Source organism: Lontra canadensis, unplaced genomic scaffold, assembly GCF_010015895.1.
Source record: "Lontra canadensis isolate GAN:19392208 unplaced genomic scaffold, GSC_riverotter_1.0 scaffold205, whole genome shotgun sequence".
Classification (NCBI taxonomy): domain Eukaryota; kingdom Metazoa; phylum Chordata; class Mammalia; order Carnivora; family Mustelidae; genus Lontra; species Lontra canadensis.
Window position 1 is genome coordinate 562,594 of NW_022631199.1, and position 15,402 is coordinate 577,995.

Genomic DNA, 15,402 nt, shown 5'->3' on the forward strand with positions numbered 1-15,402 from the left:
TAGAAAAAGAAGAATGAATTAACTCAAAGTTAACAGAAGAAAGATAACATTTGAGGAAAAATTAATTGAATAATAGAAAACTATAGAAAAATCATTGAAACTAAGAGTTTTTTTTAAAAGTAAACAAAATTGACAAATTGATTATCTAATCTAGAATAACTGAAAAAAAGGGAGAAGACTCAAATAACAGAAATGAGAAAAGAAAAACATTACAATTGATACCACAAGAATAATAAGGATCAGAAGAGCCTATTGTGATCAATGGATGCCAATAAACTGGATAATCCAGAAGAAATGTGTAAATTGTTACAACTATAAAACCTAGCAAGATTGAATCATTTAGAAATAAAAATTCTGAGCACATCTCTAACTCATAAAGATATTTAGCCAGGAACTTTCCCAACAAAGAAAAACTAAGACCAAATGGCTTCAGTGTAGGATTTCGTCAAACATTTAAAGAAGATTTAAGGAGGAGGGGCAAGATGGCAGAGAAGTAGGAGACCCTGTTCCAACTGGGCCCCTGAATGGAGCTAAATATCTACCAGAACACTCGGAACACCCATGAAATCAGCCTGAGATGTAAGATTATACACTTCTGGATCTCTACAGGGGCAGGAGATCCTCAGTGGAGAGGTACAGTGGAGTGAGAGCACTCAGTGATATCAGAAGGGGGAGAAAGCCATCAGAAGTGACCCATTTGAGGGGCACCTGGGTGGCTCAGTGGGTTGGGCCTCTGCCTTCGGCTCAGGTCGTGATCTCAGGGTTCTGGGATCGAGTCCCGCATCGGGCTCTCTGCTCAGCGGGGAGCCTGCTTCCTCCTCTCTCTCTCTGCCTGCCTCTCAGCCTACTTGTGATCTCTGTCTGTCAAATAAATAAATAAAATCTTTAAAAAAAAAAAAAAAAAGAAGTGACCCATTTGAAAGTAATACCCCAAAACGAAAGTGCCCTGTGCTTGAGGACCAGCATTAACTTGGAGTCTGGTTAAAAGCACTCAAAAAGAGCAAAAGAGCTTAAGGGGCAACTGGTGGAAATGGGTGGTCATGGGCACAGGCCTAAGCCCATGGACCCAGGACGGTCACCGCCAGTGACCAGCCGTGCCACAGAGAGTGTGGCAGAGCTTCCAGTTTCTGGTCCCTGAGCCCCTGGCTGCTGCTTGCACCACTGCTTGGCTGGGCCACTACCACCCGTGCTTGAGTCTGATGTGAGTGCCAGCAGGCACTTTTTAGTACGCTGGCCTTCTGCCACTGCCCAAGGGTCTGAGTGCTCCCAGCTGACACCTGGGAGAGCCCAGCTGATCTCTGGTTGGGATCCCTCTGCCCACAGCCATCTGCGACCTGGTGTCTGGGTGCACCCTGTGTGGGCCTGTACCCCAGACAGCAGTCCCAGCAACAGGACTCACCGGAAGTGGGCTCCCTGGACCAGTATCGCTCACGGTTTTAGTGGCACAGGGGTGCAGAGACAAGCAGGTGCCTTGGATGACCGTGAGATGGTGGCTGGGGGCACTGGTGAGCAGAGTTTGCAGAGGAGGACTCTGTGTTCTGGACCACCCAGAGGGGAGCAGACTGAGGCTTCTCTCTGAGACGGAGGTCTGGGTGCAGACAATTTGTTTTCCACTAAACCTCCGAAAAGCCACAAAAAGCCAACAAAGAATAAAAATCTTCAGAGAACTAAAGGCTGAAAAATGGGTTTCCACAGAGCCCAGCCCCTTGATAACTTGCAGGACAACTCAACCCAAGCAAGACTGATAGGAGAACAGTGTAGTAGCCACACCCCCTGCCCCGCTCCCAGAAGACAAGACAAAAGAATGATAGGACAACCACTGTAGGATCCCATATAACTGTAAAATCCCAACATCAGGGGAAAACAAAATATGAAGCTCCTGGTATTGCCCTAAAACCTGTATATTTCATAGGTACAACCTTTTTTAAAAAAAAAAAAAATTCATTCTCATGATTCCTGTTCTTTTAATCTTTTTAACCTACCTATTATTACAACTAGAGGTTTAATACAATATATTCCATAATAATTTTTAACTTGAACTTTTTTCAGACATATAACTGTGTTTTTCTTTTTCTTTTCTATTTTTTAAATATACATATAGATATAAGCTTCAAGGTAATCCTCCTTCCCTAATCAACACTACCCCTATATATAAACCAGTTTTAATCTCCCTTTGTCTCTGGAAAGTTGAGTCCTTTAACAAAGATATCAAATACTCCTAGGAAGAATCCAAATAACCTCCTTGCCCACACTGAGGATTTATAACACCCTCCCACCTTTTCCTTCTTCTGTGTTTCTGTGTATTTGTTTTTGTTCTGGTATTACATAAATCTTATACTTGGGGTTCATTTTGGCTGGGTTCTTTTTTTTTCTTGTCATTTACTTTTGTCAGTCTTTCTGTTTGTCCGTTTTTGTTTATATACCTTATAAATCTTACTTTTGGGGGTCATTCTGGCTGGGTATTTTCTTTCTCTCTCTTTCTTTTTTCTTTCTTTTTGGTGGTGACTTCCAATGGCTCCTAAGTGTTCCAGGGTGCACCTTGCCTGGATCGTGGTTGATACATTCTACTATACACACCCTCAACCACCTCTCACCAAAATGACTAGGAGGAGGAACACCAAACAGAAGAAAAATTCAGAGACTGTGCCCTCTCCATCAGAACTATTGGATATGGACATAAACAGTATGTTGGAAAGGGAATTCAGGGTAACAATTATCCAGGCAATGGCTAAGTTGGAGAAAACCATTAGTAACAACATAGAATCTCTAAGGGCAGAAGTGGGGGGGGGGGAGAAGTTAAAAATGCTATCAGTGAGATCTAATCTAATCTAAATACTCTAGTAGGGAATTTAGATAACTAAATACTAGGGTAACTGAGGCAGAAGATAGAATTAGTGACCTAGAGGACAAACAAATAGAAAAAAAGGATCAGGAGGAGGCCTGGAACAGCTTAGAAGCCATGAAAACAGAGTTAGGGAAATAAACCTATGAACCATTGAACCATTCTAATGTCAGAATTACTGGGCTCCTTGAGGGCATGAAAAAAGAGAGAAGACTAGAAGATATAGTTGAACAAATACTGGATGAAAATTTTGCCAGTCTGGGAAATGGAACCAGCATTCATGTCCTAAAGGCAGAAAGAACATCCCTCCAAGACAAACAAACCTAGAAAGACCTCAAAACACTTGACTGTGAAACTGATGAGTCATAATTTTAGACAAGAGCTCTTGAGAGCATCTAGGGGGAAGAGCTTCCTTATGTACAGAGGAAGAACCATCAGAATAATGTCAGACCTGTCCACAGAAACCTGGCAAGCCAGAAAGGGCTGGCAAGACATATTCAGGGAACTAAATGAGAAGAACATGCAGCCAAGAATACTTTATCCAGCAAGGTTGACATTCAAAATGGTAAAGAGATAAAGAGCTTTCAAGACTAGCAAAGTTTAAAAGAGCATATGACTACCAAGCTGGCACTACAGGAAATATTAAGGGGGGTTCTATAAAAGAAGAAAGAACCCAAGAGTGACACAGAACAGAAATGTACAGACAATCTATGGAAACGAGGACTTCACAGGCAACATGTCAATAAAAACTTATCTTTCAATTAAAGAACTCTCAGTGTGAATGGCCTAAATGCTCCCATAAAACCGCACAGGGTACAGACTAGATAAAACATTGGGACCTGTCCGTATGCTGTCTACAAGGGACACATTTGGAACTTAAAGATACATCCGGACTGAAAGTGAAGGGATGGAGAACCATCTTTCATGCCAACGGGCCTGAAAAGAAAACTGGGGTAGTGATTCTCATAGCAGATAAATTAGATTTTTAAACTAAATACTGTAGTCAGGCATACAGAAGGACACTACATTATTCTTAAAGGGTCTATCCACCAAGAAGATCTAACAATTTTAAATATTTATGCTCCCAATATGGGAGCAGCCGACTACATAAAACAACTGTTAATCAAGATAAAGAGTCATGCTGATATGAATACATTAATACTAGGGGATCTTAACACACCACTCTCAGTAATAGACAGATAATCCAAGCAGAAAATCAATACAGAAACAAGAGCATTGAATGACACATTGGACCAGATGGACCTCATACATATATACAGAATAGTCCACCCTAAAACAATAGAATACTCATTCTTCTTGAGTGCACATGGAACTTTCTCCAGAACAGACCACATACTTGGTCAAAAATCTGGGCTCAACAGATACCAAAAGACTGAGATTATTCCCTACATATTCTTAGACCAAAATGCTTTGAAACTGAACTCACCCACAAGAAAGAGTTTGGAAGGAATTCAAACACTTGGAAGCTGAAGACCACCCTGCTTAAGAATGATTGGATCAACCAGGACATCAAAAAAGAACTTGAACAATTTATGAAAACCAATGAGAATGGAGACACATTGGTCCAAAATCTATAGGGTTATGGCAAGGCGGTCCTAAGGGGGAAATACACAGCCACCCAAGCCTCCCTCAAAAAAATTGAAAAATCCAGAATACACCAGCACTCTTTACACCTTAAAGAACTGAAAAACTAACAACAAATTAAGATGTGATGTAGAGCACATCAATGAAACTAGAAGCTGGTTCTTTGAAAGAATCAGTAAGATCGATAAACCACTGGCCAAACTAATCCAAAAGAAAAGAGAGAAAGCCCAAATTAATAAAATTATGAATGAAAGGGGAGAGATCACAACTAACACCAAGGAAATAGAAATGATCAACAGAAATTATTATCAACAGTTATATGCCAATAAGTTCAGCAACCTAGATGAAATGGATGCATTCCTGAAAACCTATAAACTTCCAAGAATCAATCAGGAAGAAATGGACAACCTGAATAGACCAATATCTAGTAACGAGATTGAAGCAGTGATCAAAAGCCTCCCAAAAATCAAGACCTGATGGATCCCTGGGGAGTTCTACCAAACATTCAAAGAAGAAATAATACCTATTCTCCTGAAGCTGTTTCAAAAGATAGAAACAGAAGGAAAACTTCCAGACTCTTTCTATGAATCCAGCATTACCCTGATCCCCAAACCAGGCAAAGACCCCATCAAAAAGGAGAATTTCAGACCAATATCCCTGATGAATATGGATGCTAAGATTCTCAACTAGATTCCAGCTAATAAGATCCAACAGTACATTAAAAAGATTATCCACCATGACCAGGTGGGATTATCCATGGGATGCAGGGGTGGTTCAACATTCACAAATCAATCAATGTGATAGAACAAGTCAATAAGAGAAGAGAGAAGAACCACATGGTCCTCTCAAATGATGTTGAAAAACCATTTGACAAGGTACAGCATCTGTTCCTGATTAAAACGATTCAAAGTATAAGGATAGACGGAACATTCCTCAACTTCATAAAATCTATCTATGAAAAAGCCACAGTGAATATCGTTCTCAATGGGGAAAAGCTGACAGCCTTCCTGTTGAGATCAGGAACACGACAAGGATGCCCACTCTCACCACTCTTGTTCAACATAGTATTAGAAGTCCTAGCAATAGCAATCAGAGAACAAAAAGAAATAAAAGGCATTCAAATTGGCAAAGAAGAAGTCAAACTCTCTCTCTTCCCAGATAACATGATACTTTATATGGAAAACTCAAAAGACTCCACCCCTAAACTACTAGAACTCATAGAGCAACTCAGTAATGTGGCAGGATACAAAGTCAATGCACAGAAATCAGTTGCTTCCTTATACACTAACAATGAAAATACAGAAAGGGAAATTAGAGAATCGATTCCATTTACTATAGCACCAAGAACCATAGAATACCTGGGAATAAACCTAACCAAAGAGGGAAAAAATCTGTACTTGAGGAACTACAGAACACTCATGAAAGAAATTGAAGAAGACACAAAAAGATGGAAGAGCATTCCATGCTCATGGATCAGAAGAATAAACATTGTTAAAATGTCTATACTGTATAAAGAAATCTATACCTTCAATGTCATTCTGATCAAAATTCCACCAGCATTTTTTAAAGAGCTGGAAAAAACAATCCTAAAATTTGTATGGAACCAGAAGAGACCCCAAATTGCTAAGGAAATGTTGAAACAGGAAAACAAAACTGGGGGCATCACGTTGCCTGATTTCAAGCTTTACTACAAAGCTGTGGTCACCAAGATAGCACGGTACTAGCATAAAAACAGAAGCATAGACCAGTGGAACAGAGTAGAGAGCCCAGATATGGACCCTCAACTCTATGGTCAACTAATCTTCAACAGAGCGGGAAAAAATATACAATGGAAAAAAGACAGTCTCTTCAATAAATGGTGCTGGGAAAATTGGACAGCTACGTATAGAAGAACGAAACATGACCATTCTCTTACAGCATACACATATATAAACTCGAAATGGATGAAAGACCTCAAGGTGAGGCAGGAACCTATCAAAATCCTAGAGGAGAACAGAGGCAGTATCCTCTTTGACATCGGCCACAGCAACTTCTTCCAAGATATGTCTCCAAAGGCAAAGGAAACAAAAGTGAAAATGAACTTCTGGGACTTCATCAAGATCAAAAGCTTCTGCACAGCAAAGGAAACAGTCAACAAAACAAAGAGGCAACCCATGGAATGGGAGAAGATATTTGCAAATGACACTACATAAAATGGCTGATATCCAAGATCTATAAAGAACTCCTCAAATTCAACACTCAAAAAACAGATAATCATGTCCAGAAATGGGCAGAAGACATGAACAGACACTTCTCCAATGAAGACATACAAATGGGTAACAGACACATGTAAAAATGTTCATCATCATTAGCCATCAGGGAGATTCAAATCAAAACCACATTGAGATACCACCTTACACCAGTTAGAATGGCCAAAATTAACAAGACAGGAAACAACGTGTATTGGAGAGGATGTGGAGAAAGGGGAACCCTCTTACACTGTTGTTGGGAATGCAAGTTGGTGCAGCCACTTTGGAAAACAGTGTTGAGATTCCTTAAGAAATTAAAAATAGAGCTACCCTATGACCCAGCAATTGCACTAATGGGTATTTACCCCAAAGATACAGATGCAGTGAAAAGAAGGGCCATCTGTACCCCAATGTTCATAGCTCCATTGGCCGTAATCACCAAATGGTGGAAAGAGCCAAGATGCCCTTCAACAGATGAATGGATAAAGAAAATATGGTCCATAAATACTATGGAGCTTTATGCCTCCATCAGAAAGGATGAATACCCAACTTTTCTATCAACATGGACGGAACTGGAGGAGACTATGCTGAGTGAAATAAGTCAGGTAGAGAGAGTCAGTTATCATATGGTTTCACTTACTTGTGGAGCATAAGGAATAACATGGAGGACATTAGGTGAAGGAGAGGAGAAGTGAGTTGGGGGAAATCAGAGGAGGAGATGAAGCATGAGAGACTGTGGATTCTGAGATACAGTCTGAGGGTTTTGGAGGGGAGGGGAGTTGGGGGTTGGGGAACCTGGTGGTGGGTATTAAGGAGGGTATGTATTGCATGGAGCAATAAACATTGAATCTTGGAACACTGAAAAAATAAAATGAAATTAAAAAATAAAGAAGATTTTACCCAAACTCTCTCAAAATATTCCAAAACATTAAAGATGAGAGAACCCTCTTAAAGTCATTTTATGAGGCCAACATGACCATATTACCAAACCCAGACAAAGACACGACACGAAAGGGAAACTATAGGTCAATATCCTTTATGAATGTTGATGCAGAAATCCTCAATGATATATGAGGAAACAGAATCCAACAACACATTAAAAGGATTAAACACCATGACTAAATTGGATTTATAGTCATAGTGCAAGGATGGTTCAAAATATGAAAATTTAAAATTGTCTCAAAAAGAACAAAATATTTAGGAATAAAGTTATCCAGGTAGGTGAAAGACTTGTGTTCTCTAAAAACTGCAATACATTGCCGAAAGTAATTAAAGAAAACCCAAATGAATGGAAAGACATTCTATGATCATGGAGTGGAAGATTGAGTACTGCTAAAAATGTCAGTTTTATCCCCAAATGATCTACAGATCCAAGGATATTCAATGCCTTTTAAAGATAACATTTCTGTTTTGCAGAAGGAGATAAAGAAATCTTAAAATCCACGTGAAACCTCAAAGGGCTCCAAATAGGCAAGAGAAAGAAAAACAAAGCTGGTGGGCTCCAAGTTCCTGATTTCAAAACATACCACAAAGCTAGAGGATCAAAGCATGTGGCATGTTGCCATAAAGGCAGGCACTGACCAAAGGTCCAGGGTAGAGAGCTTACACATAAGCTCTTGCATAGACGGCCAAACAGCCCTTGACAAGGGTGCCAAGGCTAGTCAATGGGAAAGTATTTTCTCTTAAACAAATGGTCCTGAGACAGCAGATATCCACATGCATAAGAATGAAGTCAGACTCTTTATACTACATACAGAAAATAATGCGAAATGGATCAAAGACCTAAACTCTATAACTCTCCATGACAATGATTTCTTGGGTATGCCATGAAAAGCACAAGCAAGAAAAGCAAAAATTGACAAATGGGCCTATGTCCAAATTTAAAACTTCTCCACATTAGAAGAAATAAGCAACAAAATGACAAGGCAACCTAAGGAATGGGGTTAAATATTTGCAAGCCATATATCTAATGAGGGGTTAATATTCGGATTACACGAAGAACTCCAAAAGTCACCAAAACCAGTAAGTAATCCTATTTTAAAAGTGGGCAAAGGACTTGAAGAGATATCTCTCCAAAGAAGATATACAGAAGGTCGACAAGCATATAAAAGGGAGCTAAGCATTATTAATCTCCAGGTCAAGTCAAAACCACAACGAGGTATCACCTCACACTAATGGGGATGACTGTGTTGAAGCAATCACCACCCGGAAAAGAGCAAGTCTTGGCAAGGCTGCGGAGAAAAGAGAACTCCTGTGCGTGGTTCAATGGCCCAGTTCTAATGTCAAACAATACAGAGTTTCCTTAAAAATTAAAACTAGAATTACCATATGATTTAGCAATTCCACTTCTGGGAATGTGTCCCAAAGACTGAGAATGGATCTCAAAGGGATATTTGCCCAGCTATGTTCCCTGCAGCATTACTTACAACAGCCAAGAGGTAGAGAAAACCTGGATGGCAATGGGAACGCGAATGGATAAAGCAAATGTGGTCTGTACAAGGGAGTGGGATACTATTCAGCCACAGAAGAGAAGGAAATTGGACACCTGCTACTACATGGATGAGCCTTGAGGACATTATCCTAAGTGAAATAAGTCAGACGCAAAAAGATAAATACTGCATGAATCTACCTCTGTGAGCTACCTAACTCTCAGAAACAAAAAACCAAATGGTAGCTACCAGCAGAATAAGGGACAGGGAAGGGAAAGTTGTTGCTCAATGGGTACAGAATTTCAATCTCACCAGAAAAAAAATGTCTCCTGTGTCCATAATTAATACTACCACACTGTCCACTTATAAAGGTTAAGATGGTAAATTTTGTTATATGTTTTTAGTCCTATTAAAAAAACATTGGTAGGTGTGATTTCAGTTGTATGTAGAATTAAAGAAACAAAACCAAAGAGCAAAGGGGAAAACAAAAGAGAGAGAAAGGGACAAACCAAGAAGCAGACTCTTAGCTATAGGGAACACCCTGATGGTTACCAGTGGGGGGATGGGGGATGTGTGAAATAGGTGATGGGGAATAGGGAGTGCTCTTGTGAAGAGCACTGGACATTGCGCAGAAGTACAATATTGAATCACTATATATTGTGCACCTGAAACTCATAGTACACTGTATATTAACTAAGTGGAATTTAAATACCCCTCCCCAAAAGATCAGGAGGCATCTGAATACAAAAAGAACATGATTTAAAAGTATGGTAACAATGATCCATATAGACCCACATAGATGAAAATGATCAAAATAGAGACCATTAGTAAGAAGGTAGAAATTAAAACAGGAAACAGATACCATCCTTTCAAAATGAAGATGAAATAATGATATTCCCGGATATACAAACACTGAGAGAATTTATTTTGAGCTGACTTGTCTTACAGGGAATCCTAAAGGACATTGTTCAGGCTGAAGGAAATTTACCCCAAAGAAACTCAAATCTACATGAAGAAATGAAAGGCACAGTGAAAATAATTATATAGGTAGATATAAAAGACAACATCAATAAAATCTGCTCTTAACTGATTTAGGAAACAACCACATAAAACTGTAATTAAAAATCCTACTGTTGGAGGCCAGGGCACCTGGGTTGCTCAGTTAAGCGTCTGTCTTCAGCTCAGGTCATGATCTTGGGGGCCTGGGATCAAGCCCCACATCAGGGTCCCTGCTCAGCAAGGAGTCTGCTTCTCCCTCTCCCTCGGCTTGTGTCCTTTCTTACTTCCTCACTATCTCTCTCTCAAATAAATAAATAAAATCTTAAAAAAAATCTTAGTGCTTGCATGATAACAAATATTTAGCATATATAACAATAAAAGCCCACAGAATGGGGGGGTGGGGATGGAGATATACTGGAGGGAGAAATTGACACCAGACAGTGTTGTTAATCTAGAGAAGAAATAAAAAGTACTCAAAATGATAAATATGTGGGTTAATGTAAAAGTCTCTTTGAAAATGTTTCTCTTTTTTACTCTTACCTTCTTTAAAATACTTAAGATTATATAAAGCAATAATGATAACATTACATCATTAGGCCTAAACATATAGGCACATCTATCTATCATTTATCAATCTATCCATCGTCTCTCTCTTTCTCTCTCTTTTTTTTCATCGTCTTTCTATCTACACACACAAGAAGGGAGAGTGAATGGACTTACAATGAATAAAAACTTCCACATTTTTCTGGAATTGTGATAAATTAAGATGCATATTGTAATCCCATAAGCAACCAGTAAGAGCCAATAGAAAAAAAATGATTAAAACAGACCACTGGAAAATATTTATTTAATATAAAAGAAACTGGTAAAGGAGCACAGAGTAACACAAAAGACACGGCATAGGAAATAAATAGCAAAATGACAGACCTGTATAAAGCAATTTAAAATAATACTAAATGAGAGTTCATCAAATACTCCCATTAAAACGCAGAGATCGTCACCAAACAAAAAATCAAATAAACAAATAAAAGTTGCATTTACGAGAGACTAGTTTAAATTAAGACACAATAGATTAACATGTAAAAAAAGACAAAATAGATTAAAATCAAAAGCCTGAGAAATGATACACCTGTGAAGTCTCTTGTGGTTAATGAGAACTGAAGCGCTTACGATCAAAGAATAGAAAATAAAGTATAAAACAAAGTGCTACTATAAAAAGAAGAACACTTTATAATAATAAAAATTGAATTTATTGCAGAGATATGACAATGATAAGCACATATGCACCTGATAACAGAGCCTCAAAACTCACAAGGCAAAAACTGCCAGAATGAAGGGAGACACTTGAACAATAGTGGCAGGAGATATCAGTGGCCTTCTCTCAATAATGGACAGAAAAACTAGAAAACCATCAGCAAGAATATAGAATCAGCACACATCGTCAAACAACCTGACAAAAGACCCCCGGAGGTGTGCTTACTGTGTTGTCTCAGATTCTAGATTGGTCTCTCTGGTACGCACTCAGCACAGTGCCAGTTGTATTAACTCTGTTTTCTTATCTCGTGCATTTTTCATGCTCTGGCATTTATGTCCTCTGTGAACGGGGGAAGGACAATCCCTATCCAGGTTAGCAAAGTCTTAGAGACAGCAAAGGGCTCTTCTTTCATAAGCAAATTTTCTAGTGCAGAGTCTACCACCGGTCATCAACTCTCACACAGCAAGCCACTATGCCCCCTGCCCTGAATCCACACCGGGCCAGGTACCAGACAACCAGGCCAGGGCCCACAGCCCACCAGGATTCCTCAAACCCGCTAATCAAAGTTGTTTGCCCTGTCCTGCCTTGTCCTTCTGGTGGAAACTAAGGCAAACACTCTGGTTCCCTCCCTTCATTCCTTTCTGCGTCCTACCCAAACTGCTGCGTCCCTATGTGGTTCTGCGCGGTGTGGTAGGCCCCTTTCTCCTGAAAAATCTCAGTAATAAGTTCTTTCTATGTTGTCACCGCTGAGTCACACACATAAATTAAAATCCCGAGGGTACAAACGCTGGTACAACAGAACAGACCACTGAATGGTAGCAGCATATGCACTGCCCCTCAGGTGCCCCTGGGAGCTTCTCCAGGGGAGACCATGCCTCGGGCGGCAGGACAGGGGACAGAGGCCCTCCAGCTCAGATGTCCCTCAAACCTTCTTTAGGGGAGACCACGTCCCGGATGATGGGACAGGGGACAGATGCCCTCTAGGTCAGGTGCCCCTGGAACCAGGATAGGCATCTATCATGAAGATCATTAGAAAGTGCTTGGGGCTGGATGAAGACGAAAACCGAGTGTCAGTAGTAATGGGATACGGGCAAATCAGCATAAAGGGAAATATATAGGCTCGAATGTCTGCGTTGGGACCTTTCATCAACTTTAAGAAACGGAGGTAAAGACACGCGATTATAAGGAGGCATCTGAATACAAAAATAACATGATTTAAAAGGGATCAAACCCAAAGTGATCAAAACTGAGGGAATCATGACAAGGGTGGAAATCACTGAAATTTAAAAAAAAAAAACACATAAATTAATTAAAAAAACCCCCAGAGAATACAAAATGAAACAGGAAGTTTTTCTTTGAAAACATCAAGATCATTTTGACAAAATGTTAATTTTACCGACCAAGGAAAAAAAAAAAGGAAAGACGCAAATGAGGACCGGAGGAGGAGAAACGCTCCTCGGGGAGTGGCGAACCTGAGCGCACGGCGAGCGGCAGCCGCGCGGCAAGGGCGGCAGCAGGAGGCGCACCCGCTGCGGCGGCCCGGCCCGGGACGCGCCCCTGAGACGCCCGATTCTAGGCGTGAAGGTCGGCGGCCGCACCGGGTCGCCGGGAGGGGGTGTGGCTACGCGGGGTAGGGTCCGTGCGCAGGCGCAGGGCGCGGACTCGCGCGGGCGCACGAGCCAAGGGACGTGCGGGCTCAGGGCGCGCGGAGCCCGGAGGGATGTGGGACACGCGCGTCTCCGAGGCGGAGTGGGGGGACGCGAGGACAGGAGCATCTCGGAGGGACCCGGGCGGCGTCCAGAGCTACGGAGGATGCGGGCGGTGCAGAGGGAGGCGACGGGGTGGGGGAGCCTGGGCGGCGCGGGGCACTAACGCGGGGTGCAGGGGCGGTGGCGGGGCGGTGGCTCGCGGCGCAGGTGCGAGCGGGCTGTCCTCCCCCGGACCTGGCCCTGCGGACTTTGGGGGAGGAGGGTGCATTCATGCGGGCGCGGCGGGGGCGGCTGAGGCCCGGGCGCGGGCGGGCTCCACGCCGGGAGGGACCCCACCGACGCGTGCGGAGGCTCCCAGTGTACGCGCGCGGCTGGCCAGGTGCGATCGGACCAGGCGGTGCTCGCGGGGACCCCGCCCTGCTTTCCCGAGGCCTGGCCGCGGGTGCAGCGGGACATCTCTCTCCTCCCGGCTCCGCTGTCGGATTAGACGCAGTAAGGGGACTCCGGTGCGGGAACAGAGGGACTTTTGTCTGTAAAGACCGCCTTGTGCTTGCTCTACTGACCCGTGCGGAAGGGGCTGCATTGGGTCTGGCTGTACGTTTTGCTTTTGCCATACTTCCTGATGCCCTAAAATTAGGCGAGAGTAAGCGCCTGGTCCCGAATATTGTCTTCTTTCCACTAATCCGGACGCAGAAGGCCTAGTCCTCTTACTGCCCTGCTTTCTCTCCCATCTCCCCGTCTGACGACAGAGGCCTCGGGAAGTGGGCAGCGAGAAGCCAGGCTTGGGGCACTTCAGGAAGTGGTGAGCTGCATGTAGGCTTATTTTTGAAAGCCTCTAGATCGCTGGGCACATCCCACAGATCCTGGCTCCGCACTTAGGTCCTTGCTTTATCCACCCCCAGGACCCACACCTGCCAGGGTAGACATCTCTGAGGGGTCATCACCCACCCCTCATGGGGGGGGCGTCAGTTTCCCAGTCAGGAGGGTGCATGCTCCTGGGGTCTGTCCACCATCAACAACAGTGGAAGGCACCCCTGGGTCCTGGAGTCGAGCAGGTAGAACACATGGGAAGAGCCAACGTGGGAATTTAGGGTGCATGGCTGTGAATATGCGTCCCTGAAGCTTATACTGGTTCTCCCTGCTGAAGGTTGGCAGGACACACCAGCTGAAAATAGCCTGCCTGGGCAGGATTATTACTTCCAGCTGGAGGCAGGGGAGAAGCAGGTGTCCCTCCTCCACCTCCCTAACAGCAGGACAAAGATTCGGGTGTCCCTGTCCTCCTCCTCCATGCCAGGGAGGACCACTGGCCACAGTAGAGAACTGTGTCCATTGGCCTGGACACCGCACTGGGGGAATCTACAGGATCCTATGAACTGGCCTTCCTCCACCACAGTCTACCTCCACGTGGCTGACGCCTTAAAGCCTAACGCCAACCCCCGTGTCCCGAGATGCGTCTACAGCATCCTGTTGAACACACGAAACTGCGTCCCAAGCTGCTGCTCCCAGTTCCTCCCTTTCCTCAGGTTACGTTCCCCCCACCCCCCATACATGAACTATGGGGGTCGGGACCTCATGTTTCTACTGATCTTGTATTACGGGGCTCTCCGTGAAGGCCTCAGGAGGGTGGAGAGTTCCCAGACTTGCACTGGCGCCCAGTGTGTCCTCAAGCTGTGGCCAGAGGGTCTGTCCTGGTGTCCTGCACGTGGCTGTGCGGGCTCCTACCCATGAAGGTGTCCCACCAGCTGGGTTTCCGGTGGCCATTGTGCAAGCCCCAAACCCTAATGGCCGGATCTTGGCCTGGGGAAAACAGCCAGTATTGCCCAGATCTGGGAAGCGAGGCAGAGGGAAGGGGCTCCGGGAGGGGTGGGCAGCACCGCCAGAAGCCAGCTCCACGTTGGGGTGGGGAAAGCACTGGGCTTTGTCTGTACCTGGAAGGAAGTGCTGAAGGCAGAACGGGGTGTGCACATACAGAGCTGCAAAAACCCCGGAATGGGACAAAGATCATGGAACCGAGTACTTGGGAGAGTACCTAGTCACTGAACACAGTGGCCCATGCAGAGTAATTTTCTGGCTTTCTGGGAAAAAAAACCAAGGAAACAATTCCCCAGGACTATGCGTGAAAGGAACATGCAGAAGAGCGCCCCGACCTTGCCCTTGGGGGTCCTGCCTGTCCCCGCAGCCTTCCCTGCCCCTGCATTTCCCCCCTCCTCCAGCGGCAGACAGTGCGCTGCAGACAACCTCCGTTTATTTCCTGCAAGAACGGTCCCTACAATAAATAAATCTCAGAGTACAAAGAAGCAGAGGCACACCTTTGGCAAGGGAGACAAAACGTGAA